Below are 14,162 nucleotides of genomic sequence, written 5' to 3'. Positions count from 1 at the left end.
AGTCTTAAGCATTTTTGTTTCATTTGAATTACCAGCATGCATCTGAACTAGCTGTTTCAGCTTGTTTCAACTACTGTTGTACAATAGTGGCCATTCTTGTGTTTTCACTGCTTTCCCATTTTTAGATGTAAAAGTCTGATTCAACTTTCTGAGCCATTAAAACCTCCTAAAGCTTCCAGAATTCAGCCCCGAGGCCCACAGATATAAAGGAACCAGATGTAATTTGTTGATTTACGTTTTCAAATTTTGACGTTCCAGCATCAGTGCACAAACTCTCTCCCTCTTTTCAGTTGTCACCCAGCATTCAAGAGATGACCCACAGCTTGTTCCACCAAAAGAGCTTGGTGCAGTTTGTCTGCCATCTCAGCTTCAATGCATTAATCAACAACAACAGTCTATCTGATCATGGCGACTGGAGCAATGCAACTACTTATCCTAATTCTCAAGTGCCAGGCAAGGAGCATCACACATTATGCCCTTCAAGAAATCCACCCTTGTACCTTTCTAGTTCCTGAAAAAGTTCTGTAACTCCTGCAAAGACAATCTCCCACGAGATCAGAGATGGAGATCATTTTCCCTCTGCTGGCCCGTGGCAGATTCTGAGCAAAAGCAATTGTATTCTAAACTGATACAGTTCTCCCCACCCTCCCTTCCCTTTCCACCCCCCCAAAAAAAAAGTCCAAACCAAAAAACCCCACTATCCAGCCTGGTGAAAAACTAGCAGAAGCTGTCAATGTCAATTTAAACTGGATACAGTAAAATATTTTGAGCTACAGCAGACATGATACATGTCCATGTGGAGGGGTTTGGTGCAGATTCATCCATCCTGAAAAACAGAGGTACAGGATATCCTTACATCATACCCATAGTGGTTTTCCTTGTCATTGCCACAGTCTGATAAATAAGTAATTTATGCTTCTTGCTTAGAGTTACTTAATAACCTACTTAGCCTTCTGTTTGTGTCTCTGATATGTATTTTTAGGTACTTGTTTTGCCTTTTAGAACTTATTAGTTGTGGTCTTTCTTTTCTCTACTTGTGTGAAGTTTTGGAAGTTCTCATGTCAAATCAGAGAACACTTTAATCTTGCTTAGCCCTCCAATGCTTACCATTGAGCCCTGCAGAAGAAGAAAATCATCATTCCTTATCCAAAGGGAGGCTAACTTCTCCCTGAATTTCTTTAATAACATTCAAATACCGATTTAACATAGTAGCTTTCATAAGCTTGTGAAAGTTCTGAAAGCAAAAGGAACAGAGAAGCAAAACACCACCAAAGAAATGTTATTACTTCCACAGGATTTCCAATTATTGCTTTTATTTTTCCCTTAGAAATACTACAATCAAAACAGAGATCTCTATGTAGAAAGGGCAAACACACTGACAACATGCTTGGTTTTCTTACTTAATGACCTACTAAGGATGCCTCACAGACCAAAAGCTGAAAACCCTGATTTAAAGAAATTCTTACGGTTTATCTCTATTTTCATTTGCGATTTGTTACCATCTCCATCCTGAGTTATACAGACTGGGTTTCATGCAAACATCTCAGAAAAAGGCAAGCACATGAAAGTAGGCTTTTTCAAAGCATATACATCTTATGGATAAACCTTGAGACTTCCTTTATGGCAGTGAAAATCTCAGACACAGTAGAAGCCATATACACCATTGCTGTCTGCAAGAGGGGGGAAAGGCACCTACATCATTTTCTACTCTTTAATGCTTACACACAGAGCCTTCCTTGCTTCAGGAGGATTTACTGTGTGTCTCAACACATCAGGAACTGGAGACATGAAGAAGCAATATCAGCCTCAGGGCCTCAACAATTGCCACACAGATCATCATCTACTGCCTACAGAACAGGAGAGAGAAGATCCCTTCTCTCATCTTCCCATAGAACCACCCAACAGAGCCATTCTAGTTGAATTTAGAATCACCTATATCTCACCTGCCCACTCTATCTTGACAATTACATTGATTTTATATTGCTATTTTAATTTGAGGGAAGGGGAAGAATACTCTTGAGCAATAATTTTTCACCCCAGACAAGAACAGTATGCCCACAACTAAAGAGATCAACCCTCACCCTCGACAGAAGCCTGGAAGCTGCAGATGTTGCAGTAGTCAGCACTAAAGAGCTCCAATACAACTCAAAGATCACATCCCCTAAAAAACTTCTCAGATAAAAAGTCACCCAGGTTCATTCAGTTCAGTAGGGACAGACTGCAGACCCACTACATGTATTTTCCTATAAAAGGTTCTTTTGAGTTTTAAAATCTCTGCACTGTGCAGACAGTAATATCACGGCTTCACATTACCCACATCGCTTAAGTCTCTGACAATGCATTTTATTTGATTTTTAACTACCTACTTTTATAGAGACTTCAAACACAGGATTTTAACATGATGCTAATAGAAAGTCTGTCTCAGTTAATTTACTTTCCAAATCATTGCTTCTACATTTTACATAATTACATGGTTCCCTTGAAATACTGTCTACACAGAACCCCCTAAGTCCTGGTTTTCACTGCTTACACACACTTACATGCTCAGGGATGAGTTAGACTTTTAGTGTGTCCTTCTCCAGCCTGAATCACCTACTCAGCAGGGAGTTTGGATATTAGCCAAATCCTTAACAGCTTTCCACAACTACTTGCCAATATTAACATTCAGCCAAGAGCTCAAACATTAGTAACAGTACCAAAAGCTTTAAGGGAACCCCTTCCTTCCAGCTAACCTCCCCAAATAATATGCAGTGACAGCTAAGTGCAGCAATTATCAATCTGATTCCAAACTGTCTAAAACTGTTTAGTACTACACAACTCCCCAGATATAAACCAAAAGCAACAAAATAGAAGAAATAAAAGATGATGTGGAAGATAATGATCGTTTATCTCCACCAGGACTGTGTTTTGAGACACCACGAAAAGGAGACTCACAGAAAAAGATCTGTTCCATAAACACATGTGCTAGCAAACAATAAAGACGATATTAAAATAAAGGAATCATTTAAATACTTTTATCACAACAAAAAAAACATTTCTGTACAACAAAGTCCAGGGACGTGGGTATTAAAAGTAGTGACCAAGAGTCACTACTATATTTCTTACACACCTGGGCTTTCAACTGCTTTAACAGTGGCTCAACAAATCCTCAGAGGAGACAATATTCTTTTATTTGCATATTTTCTGTTATCTGTGCTGATGTAAAAGAAAAACAAACAAACAAACAAAAAAACCCAGCAAGCTGATGCAAACAAGATACAGAGAACTGAAATCTATTGTAGAGTATCCTTCCTTTCTCCATTAATCTGAGCAGCACAGCACGTCTTCTTTCAAACAGTAACAAATGCTGGTTCATATGGGGGTAGTACAAGACCAGCACTGTTTTTATTAAAAGGGCAAAGTACTCTCTTCTCCTACTTACCACACATATCAGACTGACCAAATTACTTATCCCCCCCCCTTTTTTTTAATCCTAAGAAGAAAAATCACCCGTTTCTTCCTACTACTCTACTATTCCTTAAAAGTTTGAAAAACAAAATACACATGACAGTTTTAAAAGCAATATTTTCATTTAGGTTCCTTAGAGTGCCCTGAATCTGCATTGCTAATGTAAATGTTTTACTACAGTCTGCACAATAACTTTCTTTTTACTAGTCAACAGGCGTTCATTTATCTCCCTTCTCTTGTAGTTTCTTATAAAAACAGTACATATGTAGCTGCAAATAAACTTAGTTTTGATCATGCAAGCTGGTCGTGTCCCTGAACTCCCATCAATGTTATATGAAAGAATTGGCATTTATTATCTCATAGAAATAGTTCATTAGACCTGCCTGCCTTCTGTTTCTGTTTCATACAGAAGACATTGTATATGAAGGAATAAATGGGAATGGCTCCTCAATATGCATCTAATGACATACATGGAAAATAAAGTTGTCAGGCATTCTAGTATTGTCAGGTGCAGTGACAGCAATTAATACTTGTCATGCAATCAGAAAACTCCAGCAATTGAAATATTTGCTCAAAATGCAGTATTAAAAATCTCGAAAAGCAAGCAGTTGTGACAAAATTATCGGGATTGTCAATTATATTACTTCCGAACATATTTAAATGAAGATTGAAAAATACCTTTTTAACTCTTTTATACAAGTTTCACGAGTTTAAAATAAGGTCAACGTGCAAAAGAGGAACCTTTTTTTAAATTTTTTTTCTATTACAATGTTGGAGACATTGTAATTGTCTTAAAACATTTTTAAAACATAATAATTAGAAATGAGCTTTAAATACATCAGTAATATTTAAACTCCACCAACTGATGCCTCCATTATTTTGTAACTTTTAAGTTAGGTCTCTCTTTGATGTTCAAACTCCAATTCTTAATATTTTATCCCTAATACTTCCATTAAAAGAAATTTTTCCTGCACTCCTGCATATGACAAAAGAAACTCTCTCTGGGGTCTCTAAGATGCTTGAGGGAGGTGAGAAATTTCAGACCTGTTTCATTTTATTTTTCTCATGTTGTGTAAAATATTAAAGACTTGAAAATAGAACCTTAAGAAAAAAAGGCTTCTATAGCCAAGTAATGGCAGAATCATCACATCTAATTATAATTGCTTTGCCAGAGAACACGCTGTTTAGGAAAAAGCTATAGGGTATCCTATCTGCCAAATCTGGGCAAATACAATCAAGTACAGCCTGCACAACAAATTGCCTTCCAGTGCAGAGCGTATCTCACTCTCCGAGTTCATTCTGGTTTAATGGTCACTCAACAGAAGAAGGGATGTTTAGCATCATCCTTTCTTTCAGGTCCTAAACACCGGCATTAGCAGTGGTATCGCGTTTCAGAGCTGCAGGGTAAAACCCCTCAGTTTTACGTGATCAAAGTTCCCAGTCCCACGCTCACTGTATCATTGTTTTGTTGGCCATCTGCTCTCTGCAACTTCGAGATCCTATTTTTTATTGGTGGGTGGGAGGGCGGATGGTGTGAATCACAAGCAATAAGGCATAGAAACACGTACATTCCAAACGACTGCTTGCACCTCTTCAGTTTTATTAGTTTTCTCAACTTCCCTGCACCGGAATGACCTTCTCAGGGTACACAGATATTGCTAAAGTCTTGGCAAGCTTTCGTTTTCCCAGAGAAAGGTTTCCTAACATTTTAGTTCTTGCAAGCATGCAGGTGTCTTTCGTGTGCTAAATTCTGTCTCCTAGTCAGTACTCATTGTGCCTTCCATTCTGCTGTTGTTAATCACTTCACTCTTTATTTCTTCCTCGATAAGAAATCTCATTTATCAATGCAAGCCTGCATTTACAAACTCCTGTATTTTGTGGAGGATTATTCTAAGGCACATAGCTAGCCAGACAAACAGTACTTTCCCTTTAATGACTACTAAAGAACAACAACAAAAACAAACAAACAAACAAAAATCCCCACGTCTTAAATTTTTACTAAAATAGTCTCCTTTGAGAAAAAATATTAAAATGTAAAAGTATATGATGCTCTTCAGGATTACTTAAAATTATGCCTAACGAGTAGCACCATTATGCTTTGTTTTTGCCAACTTTTACCTAACTTGAATGACTATTTAACAGTTTAGAGAAACTGTCTTTTTTATAGACTGAATTATCTTTGAGACATTAGAGCTTAAAAATAAGCATAAGTTAAGAAAACCTAAAAGTCTTCTAGCAAAAACTGGAAGCCCAGTCTTGTTCTTTCTATTGTTCATCTACATTGACAGCATTTCTACCAACAGTCTTCGAAACACAAAACTGTTCACCTGATAACACAGATCTAAATAAAAGCACATTAAAGACTGCAATTATTTGTTTCAGAAAAAAACCTTCAGAACTGAAAATAACGTGAAAGGAAATTGACTGAATTTATACTTAGCCCTGTAAATTTGTCTATTTTCACATTAAGTACATTTAAAAATATTCTGCCTTTTACATTAATGTCATACTTTTCATTTTAAGATGCATTTAAAGCTCTTAAACCTATCTTGGAAATGATCAGCCATACTCCCACACAGTGGAGTATTTTCAATTCAATTCACTAAGGCTACTCACATGAATGTTATTAAACACAGGCTTACATATTTGCAGGACAAAGCAATATTTTTTCTTTTTCTCTACAAAGCTTCCATTCTTACAAGAAAGCAACAGGACAGTAATAGAATCCAGCATTAAGACTACCTGCATAGCCCCCAGCATTTTCTTAGAATACTTAACATTGGGATATTCAGCAAGCATAAACATCCACTATGCACCCTACATGTATTTCATTCAAGAGTAGTAATATGCATACTCGAACTGTAAAACAAAAAGTATATATTTGTGCATCCAGCATGCTTTGAAGCCTTCACTAGGATCTGAGTATGCACATGCTTCAGTATCATGCCAGAGAAAGAATCTGGCTGTGCTTCAGCCACATTAGATCAAAGTTCTCCAAGGAACTTACAGGCTCTGTAACTGATCCAAGTGATTTAGCAGATTAGCCCTCAATTCATCATATTATCAGCACCCTGGAACCCTTAGAAGGCACTGCACTTCAGGAATTACCTTTTTATTTATTTATTTATTCGCACAAAATGTTGAAGAGTTCCCCAACTACTTGGTTGTTGGTTATTAACAACTTCATAACAGCCCAACCTTCCAGCTTTGTGCTGACACTGAACCCATCTTAGCAAAGCACAACCACACCAATGCACAAGTGCAATTTATAAGTCCTCACAGGCATCTGACGTGAACATTTGATGTTGATGACAGATGTTATTGTAACTACTTTCCTTAAGGAAAAGCAAATTGTCTGAGCAGATTTCAAATGAGGTCTATAAATGAAAACCGAAGCACGTCATGACTGCCAATACTTAGCCATCAAAAATAAACATGCTTTACACAGCAAACTGTCTTCCAGAGAAGCCCCTGAGAGTACCCATTTCTTGCTCTATTATTTGACAGAGATCAACAAAAAGAATTGTGTTTTACCATGTCATATTTGTCCACTAATCAGAATTGTACAAAGACCAAAACCGTAAGAACTGTATTTAAATGACAATATATTCTGAGGAAACAAATACACTACAGAAAACTGCTTAAGTTAAAGTCCACACTGTCACAGAAATAACAGGCCTGTGCCTTTTTATAAAGTAATTCAATGATTCAGACATTGTGCATACCAGAGATAATGAAATATATATCTTAGCAGATTACCAGCAAATTAATTTTACTGACTATGAAAAGTCCTTAGATAACAATAGTAAAAAGTGAAGAAGCATCAGCACGATATCCAACAGAATTCAACTCATATTAAATAAGGAAATATCTCAAGCACTGTGGTCTCCAAGTCCATTCAATTTGTTATGTTTTGCAATGGGACAACCCAAGTGGATGCCAAATGGGGTGACCAAAAGTATGGACACAGTAAACCTCCATTAGGAATGGGAATAAGTCAGCATTCATCCCGAGTGATCCAAGCTATTTACTTGGAGGGAAACTGTCCCACATATTACCAATGCTCTGTGCAACGTGATCTGTTGGACTAAATTCAGAAATGGCAGAGAATTTTGTTACATTTCTTTCCCTTCCTTCAAAACAAATTGCACATTTTATCCAGCTAAGCAATCATTATAGACAATGCTTTCTTTTGTGACTTCCCACCTCAGCTCTGCAGTTATCCCAGAAATTACAGCACATCATTTTCACACATACCTATACAATATGTATTTATATATACACCAATCTCACCAACCTTTTTACTCCTTTCATTGTCCCATGGCATTTCCCACAAAATTTTAGATATTTTTAAAGTGATTTAATTCTAAAATATAACTCAAAATTTTTGATTTCTGTAGAATTTGGCTGTTAAATTCTACATCTGCACTGTGGCTTCAGTCAGGGGACAGGATAATGAGCAGGACAAGCAGTGAGACACTTAAAAAAACCCAAACACTATTTGCTGAAAATGGAGCATTTGAACTAAATAAAAAGTACATTGGTCATGAAAGAAGCCACATGTTAACTAGCCCAAAGCATTTCCAATCTGCAAGATTGTCTTAGAATGAGTTTCTAAGATAGTCTAGCAAAGACAGCCTAGAGAGGAGGTAACCCCTTTCAGGAACCTAATCTTAAAACTTCACAGAAAAGCTTCAGCTTTGCTAAACATCCCAAATATCAAAGACTCCCACACATCCAATCACAAGTTGAAACTCCGATGTATACCTCAAATCCTTAGACACATTCCTTCTGCTTTCCTAAAAGCACAGAAATTCTGACACTACCATTCTCCCTCATGTTCATTACAAAGTAAAGAGATTGTAGTGATACACAACTTTCCAAATGTGTAAACTGTCCACGGTCAGTCTACATTTCTAATACCATGCAGGAATTCCATATTTCTGTGAATAAAAAAGGTGTGACAGTAATAGAGCCTTATCCAGAGAAATGTTAAAACATCTTTGCTACTGTTCTCTCTTTTGACAGAGCTCAGCACCTGACAAACTGTCTCTGAAAGGAGATGAGGTTGGTGTTCCTAATTGTTGCAATTACTCCAAAACAAAACCTGGGTATTTCAGACATTCTTAAGTCGGGCATGGAAAAACCTCTATCACTAATGAGTCATAAAACTCTCTGAGATCAACAGCCAAGAAAGCAACAACACAAATACTACACCAGCAATGTTAATTCATCAGACATTTACATTTTCTTATACAAACATTCACTGGATATCCACGCTTATAAACTTTCTTGGACCCCCAGAAGTAGTCCACAGCCATTTTCAAAGGAAATAAGGAAGTAGTTGGGTTTTTTCCACATCTCACATACAAGCAATAACAAACCAACATAAAAATCCATCTCACTTGATTTCAAAAGATTGCAAAAGACTGTTTCTTTATAAAATGCATTACATTTTTTAAAAGTGACTAATTAAAAACAAAATGCTCCAGAAAAATATTTAACTGATGCTTTTGCTAATGACTTTGCATTTTCATAATGTGAAAGTATCACTCAGAAGAAGCAGTGCTATTTTCCCCTGACCAACTATGACCCTTAAAAAGAAATTGTAAATTCATTCTGCTTTAAAAGTAACTCTTACCCTTTTTCCAGGACTTTATAGAAAATATAAACTAGCATTAGTGTTGCAAAAGAAGTTGAGGCAAACTCATCATTGCTGAGTGCATATGATCACTCAAAAAGTGAAACTTAAATCACAAAAATATTTTAAAGCAATCCTAAACTGAAAAAATCTCCCAGATAAAAGAGCAGTCATATTATAAAAATTAAAAAAAAAATAAATAAAATTAGTATCACAGTAATATTTCTAGGTGGATCTGACTAACAATCTATCTCCGAGACATTACAAACTAAATTAAACAGAGAGGGTAACAAATGCATCATAGCAGATAAAAATATAATAAGCACCATAAGAGATACAGGTGGGAGAGCATATGTTGTCTTTGGAAGTGATACACAGGCTGATTGCCTCACTCTCTTTGAGGGGTGAAAAACCCACTCTTTTTTGTTAGTCATCCTTCAAAGGTCTGCAGGAATCATCTTTCCAAAGCAAAAAAATAAAAAAATCACCTTGAGCATTTTTTCACAAAAACACACATACTGAATAGCTAACTCTCTAAATATCACACACATTTGACATTCTAAGATGGTTGAATGTGTTCACTTCATATTTGGCTGCTAAGAATATGGCCCACACCTTGCTACAGCCTTCAGAGCAGTCAAGGAACAGGAGAGGGAAGTGGCAAAGGCAATTCTATCTCACACTATCATCCATCAGAATTTGACTACCAGTGGGTTGGGGGAGTTGAATAAGAGGAATAAGAGAGGTGACAAGATGGGTCTCTTCCAAATGCAGCCAAACCACAAGAAAAAGGATAATGAGTACAGTAAGTCACTCAAACACAAAATAAGATATCTCTCAGTTCTTAACTGCAAGATCTACCCCGCCCTAGGTGTGCTTGTAAGACCTACACACAGGGTTCCTCCATAGTTTAAACATCTCGTTTCAACCTGAGCTGGGCAGCCATAAATCTTGGGGACCAAAATTTATTTGGAGGGACCAAGATTCTTTGGAGGAAGAAATATAATGTTCCCTTCACTCACAGGACAGGAAGCCTCTCCTTCCCCCGTATTTCTGTAGGAAAAGTGAAAATGCTAACTCACCTGGATGCCTTTGAAAGCTGTATTTATACAGAACTTTCAAACAAAAGTAACAGTAACAGAAATGTTTTCGTTTAAACCACTGAAATCTGGAGTTCCTTTCACACATGGCCCTTAACACAGTCACTCAAGAAGCCAAGTTTCTCTAAGTTTCTTCCATCAAGAAACTGTAGCAGAGCTTTTCCCTCAAAAATATATACCTTAAGGGAACTGGAATAATTTACCATTACTCACTCCGTGTGTAAAGACAGACCCTAAAAAGGGACATTATCCTCCTCGTATTCAGGGAAAGGAAGAAACGGGGAAACACCCTGTTCAAGCAGATGAGCCCGTGGTAGGACTGGGGCTGCGAGAGCCCTGGTTTGCTTTGCCGGCAGTGTTTCTGTCGCTGGTGTTTTCCTCACCTGCGCTGCGGGAGCGCTCGCCATCCCCGCCCGTCCGTGGCCAAGGGAGCGGGGCCGGGCCGGGCAGGGCGGGGCCGCGAGGGTCGGCACGAGGGAGCTGGAGACAGCAGTGGGGAGGATCCAAGGAAATCCCCCTGGCAGCGGGATTGCTTTAGAGCTCCCTGTAGGGATGCGCTGCGGTGACACAGCCGCCTGCGGGGGAGCTGGGCCGGGAAGGTGGTCGGGCTTCCTCCCCTCTCGCTGGCGAGCAGCGAGGATGGCAGGAGGGTCCCAGGTCCCCAGTGCCCCCGCGGCTGGAAAAGGGCCCTGAATCCACGCCGTGGAGCTCCACGATTCCCTGAGGCGGGAGGAGGGCGGTAGCGCATCTCCTCAGCATCTCCCCTCCGAGATGCGAGACGGGGGATCTGCTCCGTCCTCGACTTGGCCCCAGGGAAAGGGAGTGCCAGGGGAGAAGCGACTGGATGGAGGGGGGACCTCCCTCCCTTCCCCGCCCTCCGGAGGAGGGGGAGCCGAGCAGGGCCTGCGCCCGGTGCGGCTCCGGGAAAGGGCCGCGTACGGAGCGGCCGCCCTGGACACGCACCCGGGGGATGCGGGCACGGGAATCGGACATAAAAACAAATGCCAAACAAACAAATAGTCAAGTGAAACCGCTGGTTTAAAAAGCCAACCAGAAAACTAACCCTGGCAAGTAGGATTTGCCCTCCTCTTGGCTGCACTTATTGGCCGTGCTTATGTGCAACGAGCACATGTCTGCCAATGCCAGTGGTCGGCTGGCGTGTCCATCAACAGGGAAACAGCAATTCGCCGCTAAGGGAGTACATTCCCATCCATCCATCACAAGGCTTAGCAGGTAGCCGCCTAGAAATCAATCATACACTAATAAAAAAAAAAAAAGAAAGAAAGCCTTCTCTATCACGTTACTACTCCAGTGCTCCCAGAAAAAATATGTATGTATCCTTGATGAATATATGCGTGGATTTTATCATATGCACCATATCCATCACTCTTGTCCAGCCTAAAATGATCTTTTTTAAAAAAAAAATTAAACCACACAGCACCATAAATGAGGGACCTTGGTAAGTATTCATTAATTATATAACTGAAAAATAATATTCTGTTAGTTTCTCTTTCCATTTGCCAGCCACTAGAAGGGAACAGAAATCTCTCACCTTTTTCCTGACACGGATTTTAAAACACCAAACATTATCCAGTATTTAGGTATAAAGCTAAAAATTTACAAAGCTCACCGGTTCTATTCTAGAAAACTTTAACAACAACAATAATATTTTTAAACACTGGGCACCAAAAAAAAAAAAAAAGAAAAAAAAAGAAAAGAGACTCCTATGGCTGCTTTTAATAGAAATTGCAAGAGAGATTTCTGGTTGACGATTCTGTAGGGAGAGGCACTCTGTTACCAGAATAAGATGTGCACTTGGTCCCATTTATTACAATGTATTTCTAAAGCCATATAAAAAGCCTTTTCTGCAAATTCATTTCCAGATTCAGCTACCAGGTAGTTGTAAAAAGCAATATACAGCAATTTCCTTAATCACAAATAATTTACAGTCATGTATTACAGCCATATTCTTGCTTAAGCTTCTCACCTTTCAAATCATTGCATCTGTCTTTCGTCCTCACATGGATTTTACAACATCACGTTTAGCTGACATCCCACTGCGCGGAGGAAGGAGGCAGCAGGGAGAGCCGGAGCCACCGAGCACCTCCGAGGGGAGGAAAAGGGGGAACCTGCTGCAGTCGGGGGAGGCTTGTGTGCTCCTGTCCCTCGTCTTTCTGTCCCTCAGCGAGTCTCCCTCAGTCAGCTGCGATCCCGGCTGTCTGGGTTGCCAGTCCCTGACTCAACATTCCCAGCATTCCCGAGGAGCTGGGGCTCCACCGGCTCGTCCTGCCGCCGGGGGCAGCAGCAGCAGCAGCACACGCACTGCCAGCCCGTGATTTCTCAGAGCGTTTGTCTCTGTCCATTCATTGCGAACCCGTGGGTTCCAGTCCCCACCCAGCAAACGTCTGGAAGTGTGTTACTCACTGTGAAATAGCCTAAAAATACACCTATGTCTGCGCAAAACTGCAGAGGCAAATTTGCTTTCTTGTCCCCGTTCCCTGAAGGCCAGAAATGTTCGAAGTCAGGTGCTTAAGAACATGATGTCTAAAAATCCATTACCGTATGTACATGAACACACAGAAGAAAAAAGAAAGCGAAATCTGTTTTGACTTAAGTGTAAAAGAAATGAAAATGACATACATATTTATTTGTATTTTTTAAAAAACAGTATGCGGGGGGGGGAGTAAAAAGCCATGCAAAGCTGGAGAGCCTTTTCCATCAGAAAACTGCCTTAACAATTGTTCCTGAGATTTTATTTCTTTTGTATTAAGGGGAGCAAGAGAAGATTCTATAAAACATCACAGGCTTCTCATCCTAAGAACTGAGGTTTTGTTCCTCTTCTATTTTTCCCCTCATTTTATAAATTTAATTTCTCTGTATACAATTATAAGTGATCACAGTCCTTAGCTTCAATGCACCTTCACACCTTCCCCTAAACAGAATTTCAAAAATCTATTTTATCTACCTCTTCTTACTCTCATTGCCATAATAATGATTTTAGGAAGCACTTGAGACCTGTAGTTGTTTCGCTGTAATCTGTATTTTATTTCCATCTTGCCCACATATGCACCTATAAATGCCACTATTAAATATTATTGATAAGAACAACTTTCACAGAATTACTACTAAAACCTATGTCAAATCAAATTGATTTCAACCAATCACAGTTAAAATTAACATAATCCCTTCATTGCTGTATTTGAATTATCCAAAGCCAGTTGAAAGAGCTGGCTGTCATGAATATATATTGAGAGATGCTAGAATGCCATTCAAAGCAGAATTATAGCAAGTTTGTATTTCCCCAAGAAAGGGACACACTCTTACAGTATCTACCTCAGCTATAATTGCAATAGATGGCAAACACTTATTTTCCAAGTCCAAAAGAATGGGATAAACCATGATTAAAATGCAAACTTCAGTTGCTTTTAAATCTGCATATTTACTTGAAGACATTGCTGTTAAAATAGTTACAAAACCATGAAAAATACGGACAGAGAAAATCTGTTCCTGGAGAAATTGACAAGAAGGGAATGGTTTTGTGTACAAATAATTTCACTTGATCTGAAAAGCAAATACAAGAGTATTCTTGAAGAGCTAGCAAGACTGCATCTTAAGGAAATGGATAAACACTATAAAATGTGGGTCACTACACTGAATGCTTCAAAGCACAAGAAGTGTCCATTTTCAGAAGTTTGGTGCTTAATTTGGATTTAGTGTGCAATGAGAATATCTTACAGACCTGTCTCAATATTGCTACATCCAATTCTATCTCAGTACTGTTAATGATGACAGGACTTTTGTTCTAAGTGGTGTCAGTTGCTGACAGTTCTCTAAAAAACATGTCACACCATCCCTGTCTATGTGAAAAGACAAGGAACATCAGGTTCTGCTTTTTCTGTTTTGTGACTCATTCACTGGCAAAGATTAAGGGCCTTGCGAGAGCTGGCAAAAGCCAGGAGCACTCTGACAGAAGA

At 39.1% G+C, this 14,162-nt stretch overlaps 1 protein-coding gene across 9 annotated transcripts in view; it reads right to left on the bottom strand.

The window, feature by feature from the left end:
* Positions 1–12,462, bottom strand: part of ERC2 (ELKS/RAB6-interacting/CAST family member 2) — a 430,377-nt gene extending 417,915 nt beyond the window's left edge. For all 9 annotated transcript variants that reach the window (XR_004359172.1, XR_004359173.1, XR_004359174.1 and 6 more), the window contains exon 1: positions 12,176–12,462. The gene's annotated coding sequence lies outside the window, so the exon portion shown is untranslated. The remainder of the gene's footprint in view (positions 1–12,175) is intronic.
* Between the last annotated feature and the right edge of the window lie 1,700 nt (positions 12,463–14,162).

Source organism: Chiroxiphia lanceolata, chromosome 11, assembly GCF_009829145.1.
Source record: "Chiroxiphia lanceolata isolate bChiLan1 chromosome 11, bChiLan1.pri, whole genome shotgun sequence".
Classification (NCBI taxonomy): Eukaryota; Metazoa; Chordata; class Aves; order Passeriformes; family Pipridae; genus Chiroxiphia; species Chiroxiphia lanceolata.
Note: the sequence above shows the minus strand (reverse complement) of the source record. Positions and strands in the feature narration are given on the sequence as shown.